This window comes from Struthio camelus, unplaced genomic scaffold, assembly GCF_040807025.1.
Source record: "Struthio camelus isolate bStrCam1 unplaced genomic scaffold, bStrCam1.hap1 HAP1_SCAFFOLD_61, whole genome shotgun sequence".
Classification (NCBI taxonomy): domain Eukaryota; kingdom Metazoa; phylum Chordata; class Aves; order Struthioniformes; family Struthionidae; genus Struthio; species Struthio camelus.
This window is the reverse complement of record NW_027182714.1, coordinates 390,031-416,032: the sequence shown is the minus strand read 5'-3', so window position 1 is coordinate 416,032 and position 26,002 is coordinate 390,031.

The following is a 26,002-nucleotide window of genomic DNA, read 5'->3' as shown; positions in this document are numbered from 1 at the left end:
AGAGAAATTCAGCCAGAGCATCAGCATAGAGCGGGGTGCGGATGAGGTAACGCAAACCCTCAATCGCTACATGGGTGACATTTTGGAGGGTAAGTGCCGTTCTGCAGGACTGTGTGGGATTGGGGCACGACAAGAGGGAGGTGCTGGGCAGCCTGCTGCTGCTGCTGCTGCTGCTGCTGCCGCCGCCGCCTCCTCCTTGCGCGGGCTGGGGGTTCCTATGGGGCTGAGAGCCGCCGAGAGCAGCTGGGCTCTTCTGGCAGGTGCTTTCTGCTCCCCACAAAGACTAAGGAGGTGCCCGCTTTCTCAGCACCCACCCTTGGGCTTGTGGAGTGACCGCTGTTCAGTGATGGAGGAAGATTTTGCTGGTGTTGGGGCGCAGGGGGGAGCGGGGGCATCTAGCCAGTGTTAGTGCCCAAATGAGCTGGGGATGGGGGCGCTGACCAAAGTGTGCGTTGCCTTTCCTGGGGCCTTGTCACAGGGCACAGTAGCGTAGGTCCCAGGGCTGTGGTCCCTGTGAGCAGTGTAGCTGCTACGTTTGCTAAGTTGTGCCCCCAAAGCACCGCTGCTCTTGTGCTGCTGTCTGAGCAGAGCGGCTTGTCCTGCGGCCTTCCTGAAGAAGGCCTAGCTGCAGCTCTTCTTGTGTTTTTTTTTTGGTCTGCAGAGCTGCTGGCTTTTGGTGGAGACATCTTGAAGTTTGCAGGTACGTGTGCGTAAAAGAGACGTGGCCTTGTCTGCTGCAGCTGCAGACGAGTGCGAGGGGAGAGGGGAGACAGAGGCGCGAGCCGGCAGAGCCCCGAGGGGTGGCTCTGCTGGCACGCAGGTGCCCAGGGGGAGCTGCCGTCCCGGGCCCTGGCGGCGTGGCTGCAGTTGTAGCTGGCGGGGCAGAGGGGGAGGTGTGCCTGTGGCCAGGGTGCTGTAGTTGAGGAGGATGCCTTCACCCAAACGCGTTTTCCCTGGCACGCCTGCTGGCTTCCGCTGTCCCGGCCGGTGGGTGCAGGTCAGGGAGCGTCAGGTGTCACGAGAGCTGTCCCTGTCCCCTCGCTTTCCCCAGGGGATGCTGTGCTGGTGCTGTGGAGAGCAAAGCACGCGCAGCTGAGAGACACCATCAGCCTGGTGCTGCAGTGTAGCCAGCAAATCCAGGAGAAGTACAGGATCCGTGAGACGGACGTGGGTCTGAAGCTCCGACTGAAGATAGGTACGGGGAGTGCTGCGTTAGGCTGCTGCGCGTTCTCAGGCAGGCGTTCACGAGCTGCCTGCATGCAAAGTGAGCCGGTGGCTGGCCAACGTGCCGGTGTGGGGCCCCTGATTAGGACCCCCTCCCCGGCCACGATCGATCCTGAATCCATCAAGTGGGACGCCTGCGCTCGAAGCAGTTGAGCGGAAGAGCCTGGCTCCAGGGCTGAGCTTCAAAGTTGGCCTGGGAGGAGCTGAGCTGTGGCGGGCTGTGGAGGTAAAAATGCTCTCTGCATCAGTTGTGCTTGTCTCTCACCAGGGATCTCTGCAGGGCATATGTCCCTCCTGACTGTTGGAGACAAAAAGCAGCAGCACTTCCTGATCCTTGGCCAGGCCGTGGGTGAAGTGTGGCAGGCCCAAAACCTTGCCAATGCAAGTGACGTGATCCTGTCACCCAGCTGCTGGGAGCTCTGTAACCGGAACCAGATCAAGACCAAGAGACTTAAAGGCCAAAGCGCTGTGAAGGTGGGTGGGACGGCCTCTGGAGCAATTCTGAGGGCCTGGGCGTGGACGTGGCTGTGAGGGAGGAAGGTGTGAGAAGGGCGAGGAGACGCGCGTGGAGGGAGTTCTAGGTGTAGAGGTGCTCCCGTAGGTGGGGAGCAGTAGCTGCTGGGGAGCAGTTTTGTCTCAGGGTTGTCTCTGGATTCTGCTGGGTGGCTTTGAAGAGGGGGTCAGGAGGCGCTGGAAGAGTTTGCCTCAACGGGTACTGTCCTCTGTGGGTCCTGGAGCTGTCCTCGACGCGTTTTTGTACTGTGTGCCTTTAGGTTACAGGCATGGAACGGATGTCTCTGTCGGAACGCGAAGACATCTTCTCCAAGTTTACCCGAGCCCAGCTGAACTACAGTTCTCCTGAGGCGTCAGGTGAGGCCCGTGTTCATGACGTTCTGTGGCTGCCCAGAAAGGTGGGGGCGGGCTTGTTCAGGGGCCAGCGAGGAACGCCCTCTGCCCTCTCCCCCTTGCAGTCAGCATTTGTGCCTTTGGCCCTGGTGCGCTTCAGCGGAGGCACTCGCTGCTTCCCCCTGCTTCCAGGGGCCTGCTCTGGCTGAGCACCTGCAGGAGGAAGAAATGTGCAACTGGAGGAGACTTTCTCTCCCTGAGTTCCAGTGCCAGCCCCTGCTTTCCAACTGCTTTTCCCTAGGCAGGCTCGTAGTGCCAGCCTGCCAGTGACCGCCTGGATTTTCCTTCCCTAGGCATCCTGAGGCCTGCTGTTTCCCTGGCCCCTCGGCATGCTCTGGGGAAGTTGCTGCGGAAGTACGTCCCCGCATCTGTTCTGAGGAAGGTATGGCCACAGCTGCCGGGAGCTGTGTTTATTTTGCCCCGAGGGGAGGAGTTATTCCTTCCGCTGAGAGCGCGTGCTGCTGCCCACGTGGGGGCTCTTGCTTGGTGTTTGCTGGGGGCAGTCCGCTCTCGGGGAGAGCTGGCTGCTGAAGGTGTGCTGCTCTCGTCTTCCAGATTGATGACAGACAGCCCCTGGACTACTTGTCCGAGCTACGGCCGGTCACCTGCCTCTTTGTCAAGCTGCAGTTTGCTGCCGATGTCAACTTAACGCAGATCTGCAAGGCTATCCAGGACAGCAGCGTGATGATGCTGGAGATCATCCGTCCTCACAAGGGCGAGATCAACAAAATCTCCATGTTTGATAAAGTGAGTGTGGGGGAGGAGCCCACCCCGCAAAAGTGTGGGCAGCAAACGAGAGGGCAGTGGCTCTCTCGGTCTACTGAGCAGCGGGGAAAGGAGAAGCAGCTCTGCCTCGGCGCTGGGATCAGCACCCTCTGGCTGGGGGTTGCCCGGAAGCTCTGCTGCTCTCGGCAGCGGCTCGACTCGCACGGCATGAGCCGTTTGCCGTAGGCGCTGTCCCAAGCTGTGCTGCCGCTGTCCTTGGCAGGGCTGCACGTTCCTGTGCGTGTTTGGACTCCCTGGAGAGAAGCTGCCCGACGAAAGCGTTCACGCCTTGGAAAGCGCTGTTCAAATCTCCAAGGCGTGCTCCTCGAGGCCTAGGAAAATCGAGTGAGTGGGGAGGCGCGTTGCCTGGGACTGCGCGGGGGAAGGAGGGAGGGATGGTTTCTCAGCGAGACGTGCCCTCTAGCTTGGCCTCCTCTGTCCCTGGGAGGAAGGAGACAGTGCCCTGAGAGGTGCCCTTCTTGCCCGCGCCGAGGAGGCGTGCTGAGGCTGGCTGGAGTCAGGGACTTTCCGCCCGTCACAGCTGTGAGGCCTTAGGGGAAGGGTTGAAAACTGCCTGGCTGCTCTCGGGAGCCCCTTTCACCTGGGGGCGTTACGCTGCGGAGCTCTGCAGGTCCCCGAGGTCTGCCCTGCCAGGGCGGGAGGTGGTGCGAGGGGAGCCGGGTGAAGGGGTGAAGGTAGGTGGGCAGGCAGGCCTGTGCGCGGGCGCTGCTGAATGCCTGTCGCTCTCCGTGTGTGTCAGGGCCGTGTCTGTCGGGGTTACCAGCGGGACGGTGTTCTGCGGAGTCGTAGGCCATCGCGTGAGGCACGAATACACAGGTACGAGGTGTTTGGCTGAGGAGCGGGTGGCTGGGCTGGGTCTGTTCAGCCGGAGCAGCGTGTCAAAGGAAGAGGCAGAGCGGCAGGGAACACCCTTTTGCCCGTATGTGCTGGGCTGGGACGAGGCCTTGGCCTGTGTCCTGTGGGGAATGAGGGAGGCAGAGCGGGCGCCGCTGCGGTGCGGGGGACCAGGCTCAGAGCCTTGTTGTTCCTGCTGGTTGTGCTGCCAACGGTTTGGGGCTTGCCTGTGCTGGAGGTGATGCAGCCGTTGGCGGTGAAGGGTGGAGCGGGTTGGTTTCATAGGTACGTGAATGCGTGCTCTCTCTCTGCGGCAGTCATTGGCCAGAAGGTGAATCTGGCAGCCCGGCTGATGGAGCACTACCCTGGGCTGGTGTCCTGTGACGCAGCGACGTACGCAGCCTCTAGGCTGCCCCGATGGTGCTTCGAGGAGCTGCCGGAGGCAAAGATGAAGGGGGTTGTCGATCCTGGCCCCGTGTATCAATACCTGGGGGTGTCGGCGAAGTCGTGAGTGTCCTGTTTGAGCGGGCTGGTTGGGGGCAGGGTGGCACACAGGGTCCAGTCTTGGTCCGCAAAGAGGAGTTGTGCAGAGCTGGCCCCCGCCCACCCCTCCCATCGCTGGGGCTGAGAAGATGGAAAGGCAGAGCACGGGTACTGCAAGAGCTGGGCCTGTTCAGCCTGGAGAAGAGAAGATTGAGAGGGGATCTCATCAACGTGTACAAGTATCTGAAGGGGGAGTGTCAAGAGGATGGGGCCAGCCTCTTCTCCGTGGTGCCCAGCAACAGGACAAGAGGCAATGGGCAGAACCTGAACCACAGGAAGTTCCATCTGAACCTGAGAAAAAACTTCTTCACTGTGAGGGTGACAGAGCATTGGAACAGGTTGCCCAGAGGGGTGGTGGAGTCTCCTTCGCTGGAGATATTCAAAACCCGTCTGGATGTGATCCTGGGCAATATGCTCTAGGTGACCCTGCTTGAGCAGGGAGGTTGGACGAGATGATCTCCAGAGGTTCCTTCCAACCTAAACGATTCTGTGATTCTGTGATTCTGTACGCTTTTGGCCTGCCTACGCTGGTGCCTCCTGCTGTAAGGAGACGGGGAGTGATGCCGGAGGGGTGGAGAAGGCTTTTAGGTGTCCGTAGGCACAGAGGGGCCTTGCAGCCCCGGTCCAAACGGCTTCCAGCTGTGCTTTCTGCCCTGTGCTTGCTCCATTGCGCGCAAGACTAACGCAGTGGCAATTCTGCCCCAGGGAGGTTTTCTCCCAGCTGCTTCCGAGCATGACGCTCCCGGAAAGCTTTTGGTCAGGCCAGGACTCAGTTCCTGAGTGCCTCCTGGTGAAAGTTCAGGTGTTCCCCTGGGCCAGGGTTTGGCATCCTCTTTGGAGGCCGTTTGGAACGTTGACGTTGCCGTCCCCTTGCAACTTCAGAAAAACTCGAGCCCAAGGTGCCTGGTGCTTGGCGCCTTGGCCCAAGAAGTGACCCTTGTCGTCCTGTTGCACGTCATGGCTTGAAGTGTTTTTTCTTGCCCGTCTTTGCCTTGACAGCAGCTGTTGCAGGGCCCCGCTTCTCGAAAGCGCTGCCTGTGAGCAAAGGCCAGGGAAGCAGTAGGCAGGACCAGAGACTTGTTTGGCTTGTCCTGTGGGGTGCAGCAGTGTGCTAGCCAGCGGCACTGCCTGGCTTCTTGCTCATGTCTCCGCTTCCTTGGGCTTTGGCCTGTGGCGCTCGAGTCTTGATGCTGTGTGGTGTCCCACTGTGGCCGTTGGGCTTCTTCCTGGCTGCAGCTTTGCTAGTGCTCGTTTGGTGTTTGCGCTCTCTGCTGGGCCAGTGGGAGCGTGGGCAGGATTCGCTCCGGCTCGAAAGAAGAGCGGGTCCCCGGGAGCGCACCCTCAGCTCCACGCGTGGCTCTACGTCCTCCAGCTTCTGCCTACTTCATTGGCTTTTGTTTTTCTCTTCCTCCCGCTAGCATGTTTGGCATGGATGTTACGAAGGAGAGGCCCAGCTCTTCCCCGTTGCTCAGTAGGTGGAGAACGCCTTGGTCTGCTGAAGGCCAATTTGTTGCCGTCGGTACCTGTTAGTTCCGCTCTGGGAACGGAGAAGCTTTTGCGAGGGATGGCGTTGCCTGGCGTGGCCCTAAGGGTTTGGTGCATACCTTGGCTCCTAGCTGGTTCCTGTCTTTGGGGTTGGGCCGCAGCTAGAGGTGGGAAGCAGGGTGAGGCGTGCGCCGGATGCTCCCTGCCGTGCTGCATAGCTAGCGTGGCGGGACCTTTCCAGTGTGCAGTTGCTCACAGCCTCAGGGCTAAAGGGATGGCCGTAGTTGGGATCGGGGAGGAGATTTCCTTGGGTCCGACTGACCCGCTGTGGCGGCGAGAGAGAAGGGTGCCGACGGCTGTTTGCTTTTCAGCTCGCTGCAACGGGTCGCTTTCTTGTTTGCCTTCCCAGGTCGGGAGGAGGAGATTGCCCTCTTTGAAAGTTACTTGAAAGCCTATGTGGATAAGAAAGCAAGCCACATCATGGCGTTTGAGGGCGTGACGGGCTCTGGAAAGAGCCATTTACTTACGGAGCTTGCCTCTTTAGGCCAGGCTGCTGGGCTCAGGTGAGTGTTGCTGACCGGGACCTGTGGAACGCTTTCGCTGCCCAGCCGCTGATGTCCGTGGGCTACTGGAGCCCCTCTGCCCTCTGCCCGGGTGCGTGGCCCTTGGACTGCAGCATCCCTGCAAGGCCTGCAGGAGCTGCTGCTGAGGAGCAGCTGCGTGCCCTCCTGCTGCCTCTTGAGGGAGCTAGAGGTGGCTGCTGGAGCCACTGCTGTTGAGCTTCCTTCTTTGGGCCAGGCCCCAAGCAAAGTAGAGCCCGAGCTCAGTCAGGGCTTTTGGCCGTAGCTGCGGAGCCAAGAGAAGAAACCCAAGTGGCCCTGGATTCCGCCTCTCCCCTAGAGCTTAGTGTGAGAAGCCTGCGGCTGCTTGGGTCCCTCTCTGAATCTCAGTGCCTTTTGCTTCTGCATGGCAGGGTAGTGGCTGTGGAAGCGCTGGAGCTCAACCTGAAGCAGGTCTACTCTGCCATGCACATGGTGCTGGCTGTGGCCATGGGCCTGCAGGCCTGTAAATCGTGCAGTGCCAGAGAGCTCGCCCTGCAGGAAAAGCTCCAAGGGCTGGTGGAAGAGAGCAGCTACTGCCTCCTCAATGTGCCTTTCGTCGTTAAGGTGAGAGCGAGAGGCCTCTGTGGCCGTGGCGAAGGCCTGCTTGTGAGCCGTCCTGTGGCTGTTGTGGTTGGGACACCGTGCTGGGGAGTGGGCTTAGCTCCGTGGTGGGAGTAGCAGGAGGGTAGCACAGGCTGGGCTTCTGTTTGTGGGTCCAAAGAGGGGGGCGAGGGGGCTCCTTGTTAGGGGTGAGTGCAGGTGCCAGGCTGCTGCAGGCAGTTCCTGGTGTCTTGCTCAGCAGCCTGGAAAGGGCATTGCAGAGAGGCTTTGAGAGGGGGCCGATGAGCTGGTGCTGAGTTCACTGGTGCGTGAGCAGCCTGCTCCCTCGCGCGATTGCCACGGCGAGGGAAGAAGCTCTTCTCCCCCCTCATGCCTCCCTGCAAGAGCTCTGCCAGAGACCCTCAGCAGAGGGCCTCCGTTGTAGGCTCCCGGTGACGTGCGCGCTGCGTCTCCTCTCCCCTGTGTGGGGGGAGAGGTAAGATGCTGAGGGCAGCAGAGGCGTTTTGCTCGCTTGGACTTGCGTGGTGGGCAGGTGTGCTGAACCGCCCTGAAAGGCTGTTTCTCTGTGACTCTGCTTTTCTGGCCAGTTTCCCCTGTCGGAGAAGGTGTCCAAGATGAGCGGCGCTCAAAGGACAACGGAATTGGGGTTGGTTTTCAAGAAACTGCTACAGAAGGTGAGCCGTTCTCCCCATCCTGGGTCAGAGAAGGAAAGCAAGGCCGCAGGCTGAGGGCTCTGCAGGAGAGTGGTGGGAGCTGGTGGGAGGACAGTGTACCGGAGTCATTGCCCTGCAGAGGCTAAACTCCGCGTGCCATGCCCCCTGATAACTTTGCTCCTGTGAAGTTGGAGGGCATGTGCTCCGGAGGAGGAGGAACGGTGTCTTTCCGTGCCACCGTGCCCGAGGGAGCTTAAGAGTCTCGGAGCACGGAAGAGCGGGTGAGATTCCGAACGAAGAGGTAGCTGGGGAGAGGAGAGCGACTTCTGCGCGTCCTCTGTGTGGGGAGAGGCCGGCCAAAGTCTGTCCTGTGGAAGATGCTTGAGAATCCCTCAGAATCCACCCAGACCAACGTGCTTGTTTCAGATCGTTGAAGACGAGCTTGTCCTGTTTGTCATCGACAACGCGCACTACATCGACTCTGCCTCCTGGGCTGTTATGTCGCATGTGCTCAGAGATGTCCCGCTCTTTGTGGTCATGGGCTTTGCTCCTGCTCGCTACGGAAGACAGAGGCTCTGCGAAGCTGCAGCAGACATCATGAAGTTGCAGCAAACGACCCACGTTCATCTGGGAGAGCTGAAAGCTTCAGCTGTTGTGCAGAAAGCCTGCCGGGAGCTGGGAGTTGTCAGCGTGCCCAGGGCCCTAGAGACGTAAGTCCCAGGCGGGGCCTCGGAGCTCTTCGCGAGGGGTTGACCCGCTGCAGAGGGCAGGAGGGAACGAACGTGGTGGGGCAGTGGGGGGCGATTTGTTGCTGGGGCCGAGGCTCTCACTGGTGCCGGAGAGCATCTAGGCTGTTGGGGCCAGGAGAGACGAGGCTTGCAGCTCTGTGCCTTGGGCACTGCGCGCGACTCTTTTCCTGCGCGTTCCAGCAACCGCTGTATCTTCCGGGCAGCTCAGATGCCAAAGGCAGTGGGAGTGCTGGCCTGTTCAAAAGGGAGGTGTAGCTGTGGCAAAGAGGCTGGTCTGAAACGTGTCCCACCTTGCTTTGCCTGTGTCAGTCCCTGCTGGATCTGCTCCTTTCCAGGTTCCTGATGCAGAGAAGCTACGGGATCCCATATTACTGCGAGGAACTGCTGAGCGACCTTAAGCGCCACGACATGCTCTTGTTCCACCTGCTGCGGAAGGGCGAGAAAATGGAGGACAAGTGGGAGAGCCTCTTCAGTAAGCGCCGTTGTGGCTGACGGCCTGGTTGCTGTGGCGCATCTTCCAGAGCGCGTTGTTGCCCTGGGTTTCCCCTGTGAAGTTGGCCCAGGCTGGTGTTGCAGCAGTAGAGGCCTTGGCCTGGCTCAGGCGTGGGCTCCTGCATGCCTTGCTGCTGGGCTAGCCTAAGCACAGGCTGGGGAGTTTGGGTGGCTTTGTGGGGCGAAGCAATGCGGACGGGGCAGAAAATTGCAAAGGAGGGGAAGAGACGCTCCCTGGCACTGAGCTAAGCCCTGGTATTGTCTGGAGGCAGCATGAACGGGGGCGGTTATTGTGGAGCAGGGCGGAGAGTGGCGTGGCTGCAGTGTTCCTTGGGTGCAGCCGCGCGGTGGATTTATGCTGCCACGGAGCGCAGGGCCCAGCTGCTGTAAGACCTGCCCGGGGGGGGATGAATGCTAAAGGGTGGAAGATGGAGGGCAAGCAGGAGGTGACGGCCTGAATCGTCTCCCTTTGAAAATCGCTTTACGCTGCTCTCTTGCTCCGCTCAGCTTCTGTAACGGAGGCTTCCCCTGCCGCAGCCTCCTGGAGCTCCAGCGCGGGGAAGGAGCGCAGGGTGTGCACCATCAGACCTGACGTGAACCTGCAGAGCATCGTGCTTCCCTCCACCTTGAAAGGTGAGGGGCCGAGCCCCGCTGCGGCGGCTGGCGGCTGCACAGAGGTTCTTTCCCGGGGCATGGGCTAGAGAGAGGCTGGGTGTCTGTGTGCCCTGGGTTGCGACTGCCCAAGGGGTTTGGTCCCTAGGAAAGAAGGCTACAAATGTAGCGTCTGGTGTGGGGAAGCTAAGGCAGCCTCGGCAGCCTCAGGCTTGGGAGGGGGCAAGAGAGAGAGCTGTGGCTTGTTTTTGACAGGGATTGCGCTGGCTGAGGTGGACAGCATGAAGCCCTCGGAGCGGATGGTCTTGAAGTGCGCAGCCGTCATCGGGCCGACGTTTACCACCGAGCTGCTGTTACGCCTCCTTCCCAGGTGGACCAGGACCAAGATGAACAAGGCGTTGAATGTCCTGGTGAGAGGCAACATCTTGAAGTGGCTGAATGCTGGGAAGGTGCCAGAAGGCAGCAGTGTTCCCACCAAGGGGCCCGCCACCTCTCTGGAGGAAGAGAGCGGTAAGTGGTGATAATGCGCCCCCGGGAGCGTGGTAGGCTCCTGCTGCTCCCGGCTGTGTGCCTGGCGGGGCTCGCCAGGGCACGCTGCACTGCCCCCTCCGGTGGTGTGTAATGGGCCAAATGGCCGGCCTTGCTTCTGCTGCCAGCAGCCTCGGCAGCTGCTTGCGGGAGTGCAGCTGAAGGCTGTGCGTTGGGAGGGAGAGCGCAGGGCAGTAGCCTGTTGCGCAGGCTGTGCTGGTGTCGGCAAGGCAAACGGGTCCCTTTCACCCTAGCGCTGCGAGGCTCCGAGTGCAGGAGCGCTGGTTTCCTGCCAAGGATCCACGCCAAGGCCTGTCTTTCGTCCCCCGGCTATGGCCCCAGCTGTGGCTGATGTGAAGCCCCGTTGCCTTTCAGGTGCCCAGAAGCGGTGCTTGGGCGAGACCGAGAAGACCGCGAGGCTGCAGTCTGGCGTCCTGACCTTCTGCGCCCCACTGCTGCGGGAGGCTGCCTACGAGCTGTGGCCCAAGGGACAGAGGGTGGCCATGCACCGCAAGTGCGCGGCCTTCCTGGAGAGGCAAGCGCACAAGTGCCAGTGCTGCGGCGGAGGGGACTTTGTGGCCTTCCACCGCTTGGCCCTCGGCAGCGCCCGGGAGGCAGAGAGCTGCGACGACCGTGCCAGCGAACGCTGCTCGTCCAGCTGGGAGGCCTCCCTGCTCAGAAAGGAGGAGTTGAAGAGGGATGAGCTCCGTGCCACTCCGGGTATGCTAGCTGCCGTGCTTTGGAGCCTGGGCCCTCCGCACTGTGCTTGCGCAATTAATGGAAGCGCTGCTCTGTCTCAAGCGCCGTCCGCAGAAGCGTTTTGCTGAAGCCTAGGGATGCTGTCAGCAGAGGGGAGAGGCTTCCCTGAGACTAGCTTAGTCCTCCACTGAGGCCAGCTGCACCAGCAGAGCCATGCTGTGGGCACAGCGTAGAGCCTCTGTGCCCCGGAACGCCCTCCTGCGTTTCCCTGGAATGACCGGAGAGCAGCCCATGTCCTTGCAGTGACAAGAGCCTTGCGGTGCACCCCCCGGCCCCGCAGGCTGAGGCGCCTTTCCTGGTGGGTGTGCTACGCTTGCCCAAAATGTAACAGCCCTGCCGGGAAGGCAGCTCTCGGGGGAAGAGGCCAGGAAGAGAGCTGCCGTCGGTCCCTTTGACTCTGCTCTCCTCCCCTTTCGGATGGAGCATGGCAAGATGCAGCTCTTCCCGCGTGTGAGGTGAGGAAGCGTTTAACTCGTGCTTTGTTTCCAGGTACTGCAAAAGCCCTGCAGAAAGAGAAGAGCTTCTTGGAGGAGACTTTTCGGTGAGGAGAGTAGGTTTTGGTTACGTTGGGAAGTCAGCGGGCTCAGGGTCTGCAGAGGGGGCAAGTGGAGTTTGCAGTTGTGCCTGCTGGCTGTGACTCTAGCTCAGGAAAGAGCTGGCCTGTTGGGTGGGAGCTGGGATGGGGTGGCCCTGGAGATGAGCCTCTTGGAGGAAGCCAGTGGGATCAGGGTGACGATGGTCACGTTAGGGCGGAGCCAGCCCTGCCTTCCTAGCTGTAGGAGAGCAATGTTGCGAGGTGTGCAGGGGCAAAGCAGCCAGCGGGAGCAGGGGGGCTGCTGGAAGGTGGCAGAAAGGCCTGCTTGACTTCCTCCCTGTGGCCAAGAGCAGCGTTGCTCCAGAGCAGGGTCAGCAAAGGCACCAACAGCATCGCGCCCTCGTGGATCTTGTTACCGCTAAAGCCAAAGGAATAGTTTGCTAGGGCTTGAAAGGGGCGATGTTGCTCCTCGCCCCCGTTTTGCCCTGCCTGGCCCCGCTCGCCTTGGGCTCTGGGGCTACGGCGCGCGAGAAGACTGCTCAGCGCGCGCGGGTTGATGTTGCTGCAGTGGAAGAAAACGAATCTTGCGCCCAAGCGCTGTGTTAGTGAGTGGTACTGGCTTGCAGTCAGGGCAGAGCCACAGCTCTCGAGCGAGGAGGGAAGGCAAGAGCGGAAGGGAGGGAGGAGCACAGGGGGAAGACGGAGCAAGGATGGGGGGAGCCAGGCCACTCGGGGGTCGCCCGTGTCAACTGTAATGTGGAACGCTGCTGGGAAACTGTGGTTGTGAATGCGGGGGGCTGAAAGAATAAGCGGCCAGCCCTCTGCACGCCTGGGAAGGCTGTGAAACCCAGCGCTCCCGTATGACGCGCGTGTGCACAGGGCCTTGCTTGTGCTGCGCTAGAATATGCTGTTAGTCTAGGCAGACGGAGCGGTATAGGTGATGCTAGCGTGCGTCGTCTTTCTGCGTGATCTTTGTCTCTGAGTAGAGCGGCAGAGCAGTTTCTGGCCAGGACGGAACGCGTACCTACGGTGCCCAGCAAGGCCAAAGGGACGCCCGGTGCCGCGTGTGCCTGTGAATGCAGGGCCATTGTGGATTTGGTGCTTGTGCTGCTGGCTCACCACCACATGGCAATGGGCAACGATGGCAGAGCCCTTTATTACCTGCTGGAGTGCGCGGCTGCCTACTTGCACGTCTCCGACAACTACCTGGTGAGTCGCCCTGCTTGCCGGAGCCCACTGCACAAGGAGGCCTCTCAGTTGCCTTGTCCTGGGCAAGCCGATTTTGCCATTGCACTAGGACGTGCTTCTGTGGGGACTTGGGGCTGAACCGCTGGCGTCAGAGCCAGGCTTCTCCCCCCCGTTTGCCTCTCCTGGGGCAAGGGAGGCGGGGCAGAGAAGCAGGACCTTTGCACAAGGCGCACGCGCCAGGAGGTGGTGCGAAGGAGCACTCGTGCCCGTGGGCTGTGTTAGGGTGGGCATCGCCAGGGGCAGATGCGTGCCCTCCTCAGAGAGCTGCTGGAGGCAACTGGGAACGATGGGGCTGGATGCAGGCTCTGCACCGACGCTCACCTGCTCTCTGTGTGCTTGTTCCAAGGCCTTTATGAACCTGAAGAAAGCAGAGGTCGTGAGGAGCTCAGCGGCTGAGAAAGCCGATGTGCTTGCCTGCTTTGAAGAAGCCACCTTCCTGAGCCTGAAAGGGGAGGTAAAGTGTCAGGGAGGTTCTGAGGGCTCTGCTGGTAGGTGGAGTTGGACGCCTTTGTTGGGGGGTGGCGGCAGCGGCGATAGGCCTGGCATTTTGAGGCACGGCCGCTACCAGCAGCCTTTCCTGTGAGCGCTTCAGCCTCCGGCCAAAAGCGGTCGAGGCCCTCAGCCTCGGTTCAGGCAGAGCCTTGAAATGTGGTGCGTGCTCAGTCGGAGCCCTTTGGGACTGTCTGAAGAAGCCTTCTCCTGTGCAGGTCTGCTACAACATGGGCTGCATGGAGCTGGCAAAGAAGACGCTCAGGAAGGCATTGAGCCTGCTGAAGAGAAAATTGCCCCTCACCTCAGCTGGCGTCGTCTTCCAGTTTCTGCTGGAGAAGTCAGAGCATGCCTCCCACAGGAAGAACAAAGAGTCCTCCCTTCATCAAGAGGCAGGGTAAGAAGCCGAAGGGAAAGAGAAGGGAAGGAAGAGGCGTTTCCTGCGTGGTGCCGGGCACCTAGGCCCACACCTGCCTAGGCTTAAGCCCAGACTTTCCCTGAGCATAGGTGTTAGCATGGGGAAAGCTGCTGAGGGACCTGGAGGCTCCTGGGTGGGGGGAGCGGGCACGTGTTGCCTTGTGGGGGATGGTGGGGGTGAGAGCAGAGAGATGTTCCCAGGGAGCACAGGCTGCAGAGGAAAGGGAGCCGGCAGGGAGGAGCAGGACGTGGGCATGGAGGGGTAAGTGGAGGGGAGGTGTGAGAATGAGGAAGCTCGGGGGTTGCAGCCAGGTGCAAGGCTGCCGTAGAACAAGCCTTTCCCTCGCGGTGCCCGGCTTTGCTTCGCCCTCCCTGGGCTGTAGTGCCAACCCGTTCTCGCTAGCAGCGATCTTTCCCCGGTGGTGCTTCTTGGCTCTGCCGCTTCCATGCCTGCAGCCCGGCCTGCATCAGCTGCCGCCCTGCTGGGAGCAGGTGCAGCTGCCTCCTCTGTCGCCCTGCTTCCCCTGGCCCTGCCTGACCTGGCACTGTGTAGCTAGTGGCTGTGGCCCAGCGGTTTCTCTTGTGTGGCAGGAGGGAGAGGCTGCCCTGGCTGTTCCGGCAGAGCCACTGCCTTTCCTTGCTGCGGCAGCTCTTCAGCCTGGAGGGCACTTCCAGCGGCCGGAGGCTGTCGCGCCTGGCAGCGCTCATGAAGGTCAACACGGCCGAGGAGTCTGAGGATGCGAGTCACGTGAGTGCCTCCTCTCTGCGGCAGCAGACGCGTTTCTGACATAGCTCCTTTCCCCTGGCCCGCCTAGAGTACCAGCAGGGTCTGCCCGGGGCGGCAAGAAGAGGCCAAACGCGACGGAGTGGTACCCGTCCCTGAACTTTGCTTTACAAACTTCCAGCAGACGTGCGTTGCTCTTCTTCTTGGTAGTCGCTCTCATGGCGTTTGTTTCACCGTTGTAAGCGTTGGGCTGGTTGTGGCTTTAAGGCAGCACCCCGCTGGGGCCCTCGTCTCGCCACGGCCGCAGTTAGCAGCGGCAGTCCTAAGAACCGTTTGTCGTAGGGGTGAGAGCCCTGAGAGCAGAAGAGAAGAGAGAACCTGGCCGTTGGGTTTCTGCCCTGAGCCGTCTAGGCCAGAGAATCACCCTGGCGACATTCAGTCTTGTACAGTCTCCTGTCTGGACCGTTTTAGATCCTGTTGTCCTACATGGAATATGCGCGGTGCTGCCAGGACCTGGGCTGCCAGGAAGAGTGGCTGCAGTACGGGCGGGCGGCCATCCAGCTTAGCTCTGACGTCGAGCTCTTTGGAGGAGGGGTATTAAAGGCCGCCAAATTTGCCCAGGCCCTGAGCCATCTGAACCTCAGCCTGGGGAATCTGCCCCTCTCTGTCGACGTAGGTACGTACTGCCCCCGCTGCCTGCGAGAAGGCATCTCCGCAGAGGGAGCCTGTGCGAGCCTGCTTGTTTTCTTGGCAGGCTATCGCGCCAAGAGCCTGTGGATGGAGCTGGAGAAGCCCGACCTGGACTGCAAGGTTCTCGCCACGCTCTTTGCGGCGCTCTTTCTGCAGATGAGGTAATGCTGCTGCGGGACAGACTGCTGGTTGCGCAGGGTCGGGGGGCCACCTGAGATCCTTCTTGTGTCATTCTCTGCGCGCAGCAAAGAGGGCTGCTTGGTTTCTTATTGGATACTCGCTGGCTGTATGGACGCTGGTAAATTAAACAATGCCAAGGACCGTGGCTGGCTGTTGGGGAGCGTGAGGGTGTGCTGTGAAACTGCTGGAACAGTTCCTGGCTCGGTTCTGGCCCTTGCCAGGTAGCGCTTGCCGCAGGCAATTCCCAGGCCTGGTTTAGGAGCGAGCCTAGCGCAGGGAGGCGCTCGTTGTGTTGGGGGCGCTAGCCATGTTTGGTTGGGTGGACGCGGGCCTTTCCATGCCACGCGGCACCGGTGCCCGAGACGGCAGTCGTCCAGGGGGAGGTCTCGAGAGGAGCAGTTTCCGAAGCAAACGCGTCATGTGGGCGAGTGCGGAGGGCAGTGGGGAGCTGTGCGTGCTCTTTGGCCTGCTTTTCCTGACAAAGACTTTGATGGAAAGGTGAGTAGCTCTGCTGCTGGGCCAATGGGAAAGCACTGGCTTGCATGGGAAGGATGCCTGAGTTTTGCTCCGGGGCTTGCCGTTTGGGCCGGGGTCCCTGAGGCCTTTCTCCGGAGACTTGTTGCCAAAAGATGAACAACTGTCTGATGGAGAACCTCTGATGGCGATGCCAGAAAGAGCAGCGCAGGGAGAGCGGGATGATGGGAAGGGGAGCGGGGAGCGTCCGGAGGTGGTGACTGGGATCCCACCCCGCGGAGAGGCTCCATGGAGGCTCGCTGTGTTCCTCCGCAGGTACCCAGAATGTGAGGAAGTGCTGCGCAGGCTCGAGAAGCAGGTGGCTGCAGAGCACAGCATCATTGGGCAGGCATACTTCTTCTCCTGCTGCTTAGACCTGTTGCTTTACGCTGGTAAGTGCTCAGTGAGGAGGGCCCCAGAGAGCCAGGAGGCTTGCAAAGATGCTTTTTCTCCTGCTACAACACGGACGCCAGAGCCTCCAGGCACGCTTTCACTTCCTGGGCCGAGTCCCGGGCTCTTTGGCTCTGGGTGTGTCTTTGTCTGTCTTTCCTGCCTCCCCTGTCTTTGTTTGCATGTTCTACAGGTGATCCCAGAGTGATTTCAAAATGCTGGCAATTTCCCTCTTTGCTTCCCGTGTTTTGAGATTCCCCTTTCTGAAACCTCTTCCCAGGCTCGCTCTGCTCTGGCTCCTGGGGAGGCGGGCATAGCAGTGCTGGGGGATGTGCCTGACCAGGAGGCATCTAACAGCCTACGCTATGGAGTGGCTGTCGCTTGCTGGTCAATGGCAGTGTGTGTCTGTCAGCGCTCGAAAGCTGCTGAAGAAAAGGGAATAGATATTTGTGTGGCGCTTGACTAGCCCTGAGGAGCTAGGCTAGAACTCCAGCCCTTGCCTTGTTCCTGTTTGGTTTTGCTTGCTCTCTGAGTGGTTTACCTGCCCAGAAATTCTCCAGCTGTGCTTGAGCTTTGTCCTGCTACGAATGCCCGAGGGAAAACAAGGCAGCGGAGGGCGGCACTGCTTCTCTGCGATGCATTTGTATTACAGGCTGGGAGTACAAGTCATTTGAAGAGTGCAGGAGCTTCGTTGAGCAGAACGAAGCAAACCACATCCTCAGCTCGCACAACAGCATCCTGCTTGGACTGTATTCGTCCCTGGCTCTTTGGTAAGTTACAGAGGTGCTTAGACTGGCGAGAGGCCCAGGCAGTGGTTCTGGCAGGGGAGGTGGGAGCTCTGGGCCTGTCGTGTCCCCCGTGCCCTGTCCAACAAGGCGGCCGTCGCTGGGGTGTAGAGTACTTGATCAAGTACTCTACAAAACGTGTGTGTGTGTGTGTGTGTGTGTTTCTCTCTGGACGGTGTAGGTTTGGAAGGCTTGGGCAGTGGGCCGAGTTCCAGAAGCCCTTTGAAAAGGCCAAGAGGCTGCTGAAGAGAGCTGACGCCTCCGTTTTGGCCACCCAAGCATGCAGCCGGCTCCTGGAGTGCTACACGCTGGTGCTGCGGAACGACATTGAGCGCAGCTCGGCGAGGGCCCGGGAGAGCCGCAGCAGGGCTCTAAGGGTGAGGGAAGAGAAGGAGGGGGGTGTGCACGCTGTGAGGGGCCTCTAGGGAAAGCTGTGTTGCGAGCAGCAGTGGATTGGCAAGGCCAGGGCGAAGCAGCCGCGCTGGGATGGAGCCAGGCTAGAGGCAGAGTGTGGTAGTGGGTTAGAGAGGAACATGGCAAGAGGCTGCTCCCCCCTGGGGCGGCAGCAAGAGGTGGTAGAGAAGGCAGTGAGGTGACGGGGGTCTTCCTGGGCACGTGAGGATTCCCTTGTGGGGATGGGAATGGTCTGCAAGACAGGAGAAGAGACTTGCACAGCCATGAGCTAGCTAGTGAGCCCTGCTGAAATGCCTGCTGCATGTGAGGGCTTATGGCTCGGGAGAGACTTGTGTGGTATCTCAGCCTTGCTAGCTGCGTGCTCCTTGTGCCTTTGCGGCTGCTTTCCCCTTTGGGGAATAGGTGCGGTCCTCAGTGCCGAGCCATCGCCCAGCTCGATGACTTCTGCTGACGTGCCTCTCCGATGTTCTCTCGGTAGCTTGTGGAAGAGGTTTTTGCTCGGTGCTCTACAAGCCCCGTCTTCTACCCCAGAGCCTACCATCTGAAAGCGTACGTTTTCTGCATGCTGGGTAACAAAGACCAGAGCCTGTTGTGCCTCAGGCAGGGCCTCCAAGCCTGTGAGGCGAATGGCAACCTCCTGGAGAAGGCTTGGCTGGAGATGAGCGCTGTAAGTGGATCCTCTTTGCCTCTGAGTTGCTCCCTGGGCAGAGGTTTGGCATGCCCTAGGAGAAGGTGGCGCGGACTGTACTCCGGCAGGTCCACGTAGGGAAAGCCCCCAGCGAGCTTCAGGAGCGTGTGCCGAAAGTCCTTGGCGAGCTGGTAGGGGCTGCTAGCCCTCCTCAGCAGGAGGGCAGTGGCAGCTGCGATGCCCTTCCCTCAGGAGGGGCTGGAAGGACACGCGAGGGAGCAGCAGGCGCTGCAGCATGCCGCTCCTTCCCAGCATCTCTGCTGGGCTGAGGAGCGGTGGAGTGGAATCTCTGCCTCTCCCTTGAGCCAGCTCTGGGAGCCAGCCTGAACCTGGCTGGAGGAGGTTTCCTTTGCGTTCCCTCTCCTTGCCCTCCCTGATAGGCTTTTGCAGCACGGCAAATTGGGTGATGGGTGGAAGAAGCTACTGCAAGAGGCCTCGCTTGCCTTCCCGGACCGCGCCTGTGGCTCTGGGGACCTCCTGTTCTTCGCGGCTCTCACTTGGGCTTTTGTTTTCCTCAGGAGCGGTGGTTCACTGGCAAGGGCCCCGTGGGAGACTTGTGGCTGGAGACAGCGCCACGTTTTCCCCAGCTGAAGCAAGCAAAGCCTGAAGTCTGTAGCTGCAGGTACCTGCTGAAGCTGCCAGCACGGCCGAGCGAGGATGCTCTTCCAGGGGTTAAATAAAGAAACACTGCCATCATCTCAGCGTTCTGTATGGAGTCACAGACCACAGCAAGAGGACGCTGAAGGCGTGCCACGAGAGTCTCTGGCCTGTGGTTTATTGGGAAAGCTAGGCGGCGGGGAAGCCACCACCCCCGTTGTTAGTGCTCACAAGAGTCGAGGGCTGTAAAGCAGTGCAAGAAATTCTCTCCCCCTCGCCCTAGTGCAGTTCCCTGTGGCGCTGTGTAAGCGCTTGAGCCGGCTGCAGGAGGAGCTTGGCCCTGGTGTAGGGCCAAGTGGTTGCTGAGGTGGGGAGGGTGGGAGGGTGTTTTTCTGGAAGCGGGACTGGTTTGAAGTGTTCCCTAGTCAGAAAAGTCAACAGCACTAGCGGCCTCATCCTGTTGCCCTCTCTGGTTGATGCGGATGAGAGCTCCTTAGTGGAGAATGGATGTACGTGTGTGCATATAGATGTAGCCAAGAGGGATGCCCCTGTGGGCGAGGGCGCTGCTTGTGCTGGGGTCGGCCCAGCTCCCAGCTGAGCTTGCCTTGGGGAGCAGCCAGCCCTTGCTGCTCACTGGCAAGAGAGAGCGTTGGCCTAGGCGTCGTCACGCTGCTGCGCGCTCTTCCTGAGGAGGCAGAGCAAGCCTGCTCGGTCGGCCTGCATCGTCAGTCTCCCGTACGGGTGACCGCTTTGCCTGCCTCGTGGGAAGGAGGAAGGAGGAAGCGTGTGAGCTGGGCTGGCAAGCAGCGTTCCGAACCTGGGCCTGGCTCGGTGTGTGTGCCTGGCTGTCGCCAGCAGGTTGCAGTTGTGTGTGTTGGGTGCAAGTGACTTGTGCTTGCTTGGGAGACTTTGGTGGGCCCCGAGGCAGCAGGGGGAGCCTTCTGGAGGCAAGAAGAGAGACCATCTTGGTAGCCTCTCTCTGAGTGCTGAGGCAGCAGGAAAGAAGGCAGGCTGGTTTCTGCTGTCAAGTGCTCTGCTGTTTGAGGTCAGCAGCGCAAGGGCACAGGCTTGTCTAAAGCACCTGGTCCCCCAGGCCTGGGAGGGGCTGGTGCTCCCTCGCCTGGCCATTGCCTGAGGGAGAGGCACAGTCCGAGAGGGACACTGGAGGCTGCCTGGGCAAGCAGCCGCTGAGTGTCACCGTGTGGCAGGCACGCCAACTCGTGCAGCTGCTCCTCTGAGCGACTGGGGAGAAGGGCAGCTTTGGCGCGCGCGGAGCGCGGCCTTGGCTGCTAGCCCTCGTCCCCCGTAGAGCCCGGCTCTCCTCAGTGCTGCTGCTTTGGTGGCAGCAGTTGTGTGGCTCGGGGCAGCGGCTAAGGTGGACGGGGAGCTGCCTTTGCCTGCCTGGAGGCAGAGGGCCGTGCGTGAGCCAGGGTGCCCAGCGTGGCTCTGTTTCCCTGGGGCATGCAAGGTTTACAACAGCGTTCTCACTCGGAGCAGGGACCTGGAGCTGCCTCCTGCTGCGGCTTTGGACTTTGTCTTGCCCTCTCTGATACGTCGGTGCGCCGTGGTCCTGGCCCAGCCCTGTCCATCTCCTCCCGGCCTCCCCCAGGAGCCGTGTGGATGGAGGTTGGCTGTGTCCCCCGCTGCCCCCCCCGGGAAAGCCCCACTTCTTTTTGCAAAGAAATACAAGTCCTCCGAGCAGCCCTGGAAATGTCCCGCTGCGTGCTGCAGTGGCCGTGCTTTTGGGGAAGCCTGGGCTGCTGGCTGTCAGCACGTCTGTTAGGCCCTTTGCGCTTGGGAACGTGGGAAGCAGCTGCTGTTTCGGCCACGGGTGGAGGTCAGTCGCTGTGCGAGCCTCCTTCAGCTCTGTACGGGAGACAACTGCGTCGCGCTAGCCACCTCTGAGCAACCGGCTCGGCGTAGGGAGGGAGCGGGGGGCAGCTTCCCGGCAGTTGCTGGGTAAGCGGTGCCTTGCCGAGGCTGTCACTGTTAGCCGGATCAGCGTAGGCGACAGTGGACAGGTAAATGATGACACGCGGACGATGTCACTGTGAGCCGACTGTGACCTCCCCCGGCCCCTTGGTGACAGAGGGCCAGCCGCGCCTCCCAAAGGCCAGTGCGCAACGCTGTGCAGTGGTGTCTGGTCGTCCTCCCTGGTGGGCACGGTGGGTCGTCTTGTACTGAGGTACCGCAGGTACCCCAGGGCGCTGACGATGTCTTGTGCCTGGGAGCGAAGGTCAAAGCACTGCTCAGAACTGGGGGAAGTAGCTGCTTACGTCCCCGACCTGCTTTTGTCTGAGGACTTGAAGCAGGAGAACCGTTGCGTTCAGAACTTCCATGGAGTGCTGCTCTTTGCTGATGTGTCAGGTGGGTCAAAGCGTTATGAAGGGCGGGCACTGAGGAGGAGTCCCCGACCCGAGCCGCTGGGACTTAGCGGGCCTTTTGGAGCCCTGGTCGTCCCGCCTGTGGTAGAGAAGGGGTCAAAGGAGATGTCGTTTGCCGCTGAGGTCTTCCGCTTTGGGGAAGTAGCGCTCGGACGTAGCTGAGGTCACAGCCCGGGGGTGGTCTTTGCTGGCAGCAGCCCTGCGGCCTGCTTGTGGTCAGCCGTCTGCTCAGAGCAGCGTGCGTTAGGGAGCCCTGAGGCTGCCGGAGCAGCAGCTTGGGCCCGCGCTGTTGCCTGCAGTGCTCTCTCTGGAGCTTTGGGGAGGTGTGAGGTGGGCCAGGCTCTGGCTCATGGAGGCCTGGGAGAGGAGGCCTGGCTGCCTTGCCTCCCCCTTGTTAGTCTTTGTCAGGGCCAACTTGGAGGAGCAGCTGCTGCGCAGAGGAGCTGGCTGGCCAGGTGCTGCGTTAGTTGGCAAAGGCCTCGTGGGCTTTCTAGCTCAGGGTGTTGCCTGGCTGTAGGCAAGAGGGGAGGCAGCCGGGGGACGCGCTGGAGGGTGGCAGCCAAGTGCAGGAGCTAGGCGTAACGGGTGGGTGTGAGCATGGGGAAGGCGCCCGTCAGCGAGCGCTCAGAAGCGCGGGTGGAATTAGAGGGCTGTGGCTGCTGTCAGGGGCGCGCCTGGGTTCTCCCGGAGCGTGGTTCTCTCGGCTGGCTGAAAGCGACGTGGAAAGTGCCAGGTCCTTCGGCCCTGTAGACGCGTCCTGATTTCTTTGTGCCTGTGTGTCCCTGTTGCAGGTTTCACTGCTCTGACAGAGAAATTCAGCCAGAGCATCAGCATAGAGCGGGGTGCGGATGAGGTAACGCAAACCCTCAATCGCTACATGGGTGACATTTTGGAGGGTAAGTGCCGTTCTGCAGGACTGTGTGGGATTGGGCCACGACAAGAGGGAGGTGCTGGGCAGCCTGCTGCTGCTGCTGCTGCTGCTGCTGCCGCCGCCGCCTCCTCCTTGCGCGGGCTGGGGGTTCCTATGGGGCTGAGAGCCGCCGAGAGCAGCTGGGCTCTTCTGGCAGGTGCTTTCTGCTCCCCACAAAGACTAAGGAGGTGCCCGCTTTCTCAGCACCCACCCTTGGGCTTGTGGAGTGACCGCTGTTCAGTGATGGAGGAAGATTTTGCTGGTGTTGGGGCGCAGGGGGGAGCGGGGGCATCTAGCCAGTGTTAGTGCCCAAATGAGCTGGGGATGGGGGCGCTGACCAAAGTGTGCGTTGCCTTCCCTGGGGCCTTGTCACAGGGCACAGTAGCGTAGGTCCCAGGGCTGTGGTCCCTGTGAGCAGTGTAGCTGCTACGTTTGCTAAGTTGTGCCCCCAAAGCACCGCTGCTCTTGTGCTGCTGTCTGAGCAGAGCGGCTTGTCCTGCGGCCTTCCTGAAGAAGGCCTAGCTGCAGCTCTTCTTGTGTTTTTTTTTTGGTCTGCAGAGCTGCTGGCTTTTGGTGGAGACATCTTGAAGTTTGCAGGTACGTGTGCGTAAAAGAGACGTGGCCTTGTCTGCTGCAGCTGCAGACGAGTGCGAGGGGAGAGGGGAGACAGAGGCGCGAGCCGGCAGAGCCCCGAGGGGTGGCTCTGCTGGCACGCAGGTGCCCAGGGGGAGCTGCCGTCCCGGGCCCTGGCGGCGTGGCTGCAGTTGTAGCTGGCGGGGCAGAGGGGGAGGTGTGCCTGTGGCCAGGGTGCTGTAGTTGAGGAGGATGCCTTCACCCAAACGCGTTTTCCCTGGCACGCCTGCTGGCTTCCGCTGTCCCGGCCGGTGGGTGCAGGTCAGGGAGCGTCAGGTGTCACGAGAGCCGTCCCTGTCCCCTCGCTTTCCCCAGGGGATGCTGTGCTGGTGCTGTGGAGAGCAAAGCACGCGCAGCTGAGAGACACCATCAGCCTGGTGCTGCAGTGTAGCCAGCAAATCCAGGAGAAGTACAGGATCCGTGAGACGGACGTGGGTCTGAAGCTCCGACTGAAGATAGGTACGGGGAGTGCTGGATTAGGCTGCTGCGCGTTCTCAGGCAGGCGTTCACGAGCTGCCTGCATGCAAAGTGAGCCGGTGGCTGGCCAACGTGCCGGTGTGGGGCCCCTGATTAGGACCCCCTCCCCGGCCACGATCGATCCTGAATCCATCAAGTGGGACGCCTGCGCTCGAAGCAGTTGAGCGGAAGAGCCTGGCTCCAGGGCTGAGCTTCAAAGTTGGCCTGGGAGGAGCTGAGCTGTGGCGGGCTGTGGAGGTAAAAATGCTCTCTGCATCAGTTGTGCTTGTCTCTCACCAGGGATCTCTGCAGGGCATATGTCCCTCCTGACTGTTGGAGACAAAAAGCAGCAGCACTTCCTGATCCTTGGCCAGGCCGTGGGTGAAGTGTGGCAGGCCCAAAACCTTGCCAATGCAAGTGACGTGATCCTGTCACCCAGCTGCTGGGAGCTCTGTAACCGGAACCAGATCAAGACCAAGAGACTTAAAGGCCAAAGCGCTGTGAAGGTGGGTGGGACGGCCTCTGGAGCAATTCTGAGGGCCTGGGCGTGGACGTGGCTGTGAGGGAGGAAGGTGTGAGAAGGGCGAGGAGACGCGCGTGGAGGGAGTTCTAGGTGTAAGAGGTGCTCCCGTAGGTGGGGAGCAGTAGCTGCTGGGGAGCAGTTTTGTCTCAGGGTTGTCTCTGGATTCTGCTGGGTGGCTTTGAAGAGGGGGTCAGGAGGCGCTGGAAGAGTTTGCCTCAACGGGTACTGTCCTCTGTGGGTCCTGGAGCTGTCCTCGACACGTTTTTGTACTGTGTGCCTTTAGGTTACAGGCATGGAACGGATGTCTCTGTCGGAACGCGAAGACATCTTCTCCAAGTTTACCCGAGCCCAGCTGAACTACAGTTCTCCTGAGGCGTCAGGTGAGGCCCGTGTTCATGACGTTCTGTGGCTGCCCAGAAAGGTGGGGGCGGGCTTGTTCAGGGGCCAGCGAGGAACGCCCTCTGCCCTCTCCCCCTTGCAGTCAGCATTTGTGCCTTTGGCCCTGGTGCGCTTCAGCGGAGGCACTCGCTGCTTCCCCCTGCTTCCAGGGGCCTGCTCTGGCTGAGCACCTGCAGGAGGAAGAAATGTGCAACTGGAGGAGACTTTCTCTCCCTGAGTTCCAGTGCCAGCCCCTGCTTTCCAACTGCTTTTCCCTAGGCAGGCTCGTAGTGCCAGCCTGCCAGTGACCGCCTGGATTTTCCTTCCCTAGGCATCCTGAGGCCTGCTGTTTCCCTGGCCCCTCGGCATGCTCTGGGGAAGTTGCTGCGGAAGTACGTCCCCGCATCTGTTCTGAGGAAGGTATGGCCACAGCTGCCGGGAGCTGTGTTTATTTTGCCCCGAGGGGAGGAGTTATTCCTTCCGCTGAGAGCGCGTGCTGCTGCCCACGTGGGGGCTCTTGCTTGGTGTTTGCTGGGGGCAGTCCGCTCTCGGGGAGAGCTGGCTGCTGAAGGTGTCCTGCTCTCGTCTTCCAGATTGATGACAGACAGCCCCTGGACTACTTGTCCGAGCTACGGCCGGTCACCTGCCTCTTTGTCAAGCTGCAGTTTGCTGCCGATGTCAACTTAACGCAGATCTGCAAGGCTATCCAGGACAGCAGCGTGATGATGCTGGAGATCATCCGTCCTCACAAGGGCGAGATCAACAAAATCTCCATGTTTGATAAAGTGAGTGTGGGGGAGGAGCCCACCCCGCAAAAGTGTGGGCAGCAAACGAGAGGGCAGTGGCTCTCTCGGTCTACTGAGCAGCGGGGAAAGGAGAAGCAGCTCTGCCTCGGCGCTGGGATCAGCACCCTCTGGCTGGGGGTTGCCCTGAAGCTCTGCTGCTCTCGGCAGCGGCTCGACTCGCACGGCATGAGCCGTTTGCCGTAGGCGCTGTCCCAAGCTGTGCTGCCGCTGTCCTTGGCAGGGCTGCACGTTCCTGTGCGTGTTTGGACTCCCTGGAGAGAAGCTGCCCGACGAAAGCGTTCACGCCTTGGAAAGCGCTGTTCAAATCTCCAAGGCGTGCTCCTCGAGGCCTAGGAAAATCGAGTGAGTGGGGAGGCGCGTTGCCTGGGACTGCGCGGGGGAAGGAGGGAGGGATGGTTTCTCAGCGAGACGTGCCCTCTAGCTTGGCCTCCTCTGTCCCTGGGAGGAAGGAGACAGTGCCCTGAGAGGTGCCCTTCTTGCCCGCGCCGAGGAGGCGTGCTGAGGCTGGCTGGAGTCAGGGACTTTCCGCCCGTCACAGCTGTGCGGCCTTAGGGGAAGGGTTGAAAACTGCCTGGCTGCTCTCGGGAGCCCCTTTCACCTGGGGGCGTTACGCTGCGGAGCTCTGCAGGTCCCCGAGGTCTGCCCTGCCAGGGCGGGAGGTGGTGCGAGGGGAGCCGGGTGAAGGGGTGAAGGTAGGTGGGCAGGCAGGCCTGTGCGCGGGCGCTGCTGAATGCCTGTCGCTCTCCGTGTGTGTCAGGGCCGTGTCTGTCGGGGTTACCAGCGGGACGGTGTTCTGCGGAGTCGTAGGCCATCGCGTGAGGCACGAATACACAGGTACGAGGTGTTTGGCTGAGGAGCGGGTGGCTGGGCTGGGTCTGTTCAGCCGGAGCAGCGTGTCAAAGGAAGAGGCAGAGCGGCAGGGAACACCCTGTTGCCCGTATGTGCTGGGCTGGGACGAGGCCTTGGCCTGTGTCCTGTGGGGAATGAGGGAGGCAGAGCGGGCGCCGCTGCGGTGCGGGGGACCAGGCTCAGAGCCTTGTTGTTCCTGCTGGTTGTGCTGCCAACGGTTTGGGGCTTGCCTGTGCTGGAGGTGATGCAGCCGTTGGCGGTGAAGGGTGGAGCGGGTTGGTTTCATAGGTACGTGAATGCGTGCTCTCTCTCTGCGGCAGTCATTGGCCAGAAGGTGAATCTGGCAGCCCGGCTGATGGAGCACTACCCTGGGCTGGTGTCCTGTGATGCAGCGACGTACGCAGCCTCTAGGCTGCCCCGATGGTGCTTCGAGGAGCTGCCGGAGGCAAAGATGAAGGGGGTTGTCGATCCTGGCCCCGTGTATCAATACCTGGGGGTGTCGGCGAAGTCGTGAGTGTCCTGTTTGAGCGGGCTGGTTGGGGGCAGGGTGGCACACAGGGTCCAGTCTTGGTCCGCAAAGAGGAGTTGTGCAGAGCTGGCCCCCGCCCACCCCTCCCATCGCTGGGGCTGAGAAGATGGAAAGGCAGAGCACGGGTACT